Below are 1,833 nucleotides of genomic sequence, written 5' to 3' on the forward strand. Positions count from 1 at the left end.
CCAATTAAAGAATATTAGAAATTAGTTGTTTAGTTCATTGTTCCTTGTGGGATCGATACTTGGTCTTCCAAGTTATATTACTTGCGCGATATCGTGCACTTGCGATTATTTGCCAACAAGTTTTTGGCGCCGTTGCCGGGGAGCAATTGCAATTAAATTAATTAAAAGTATCTTATTCTTAGATTGAGTTAGTTCGATTAATTTTAGTTATTTTTTTTTATACTTTGTGATTCTTGGATTTTACGTTGGTTTTCTTGTTTGTGTTTACGCAGGAGTTTTGGTTAGTGTATGCCTAATACACGACGTGCCAGAAAACCGCTAGAACCGTTTCAGTCAGATTTAACATCCTTCGAAAGAAGTATCCGAAAAACAGCGCGGAAATCCAAAATAATGGAGGACGACCGTAACCCTCCGTTGAATCACGAAGGGATTGTTCCACCACCACCACATGATGGCCTAGCTCTTAATAGGCCAAACGAGAGGGTTGCCCCTCTTCCCGTAAGACGTACCTTGGGTGAATTCTTCTTACCCAACGTAGACAACGCCAACTATGGATGTTTTGCACCTCCTATACTCGCTAACAATTTTGAAATCAAGCCGGGAATGATTCAACTACTTGAGAGTCGTTGCCAATTTTATGGGTTGGAACGCGAGGATCCAAACGCCCATCTTTCAAAATTCACGGAGATATGCAACACATTCAAAATCCATAATGTGACGGAGGATCAAATCAAGCTTCGTCTTTTTCCTTTCTCTTTGAGGGATAAGGCGAGGAATTGGATTCAATCACTTCCAAGCACCTCAATCACAACATGGAAGCAATTGGCACAAGCTTTTCTCAATAAGTATTTCTCTATGGGTAAGACCGCGAGGATGACCAAGGAAATTATAGATTTTCTCCAATTACATGGTGAATCTCTATACCAAGCTTGGGAACGTTTCAAAGAGTTTCAAAGAAATTGTCCGCATCATCATCTAGGGAGGGAGCATCTTGTCTCTATTTTCTATAATGGTACCAATGAGGGTACACGGGCAACGATTGATGCGGCATCGGGAGGATCACTTATGAAGAAAACTTATGATGAGGCCAATAACTTGCTAGAGGAACTCGCTACAAATAGTTGTTCTTGGTCAACCGAGCGGTTGAGGCAACCACCTCAAAAGGGTATAATGACCCTCGAGCAAACCCAAGAATTTGAAGCAATGAAAGCGAAGAATGCAACACTTCTAGCACAACTCGAGATGTACAAACAACAAGCAAATCAAAGGAATGCTCAACTTGCGGTAGTTCAAATGGGTTGCGAGACTTGTAATGGGCACGATCATTCGGGAATGGATTGCCCCGTCCTACATCAAAACTCAAATGAGCAAGTCAACTATGTCAATGGACAAAGGCAAGGCAATGACCCATATTCCAACACCTATAATCCGGGGTGGAGGAATCATCCTAACTTTTCGTGGAGGGAAAATTCGGGTCAAGCCAATGCCAACCCAAATATGGGAGGAGCAAATTTTCAAGGAGGAAACCGTGGTCCACAAAACCAAGGCAACTTCAACAACTACCGACCACAACCCCCACCCGGTTTTCAAAATCGGAATACGGATAAGGGGAGCAAAATTGACAAGCTTATTGAGGAAGTTAGAACCGGTTTTAAGAACCAAGCTTCCGTCAATCACCATCTCGAGACTCAAATTTCTCAACTTGCCATCTCGCTTCAAAATAGAGCTCAAGGGGGTTTACCGTCTACAACGGAGTCAAATCCAAGGGAGCAAGTCAAAGCCATTGAACTCCGAAGCGGGAAAGAACTTGATGATCCACATGCAAGTAAAGAG

At 42.6% G+C, this 1,833-nt stretch overlaps 1 non-coding gene across 1 annotated transcript; it reads right to left on the reverse strand.

Annotated features, from left to right (window-relative positions):
• Positions 1–870: 870 nt before the first annotated feature.
• LOC126675973 (small nucleolar RNA R71) lies at positions 871–977 on the reverse strand. The gene has a single exon (XR_007640153.1). It is a non-coding gene; the product is annotated as a small nucleolar RNA R71 (small nucleolar RNA).
• Positions 978–1,833: the final 856 nt, after the last annotated feature.

The sequence above is a fragment of the Mercurialis annua genome, linkage group LG3 (genome assembly GCF_937616625.2).
Source record: "Mercurialis annua linkage group LG3, ddMerAnnu1.2, whole genome shotgun sequence".
Taxonomy (NCBI): Eukaryota; Viridiplantae; Streptophyta; class Magnoliopsida; order Malpighiales; family Euphorbiaceae; genus Mercurialis; species Mercurialis annua.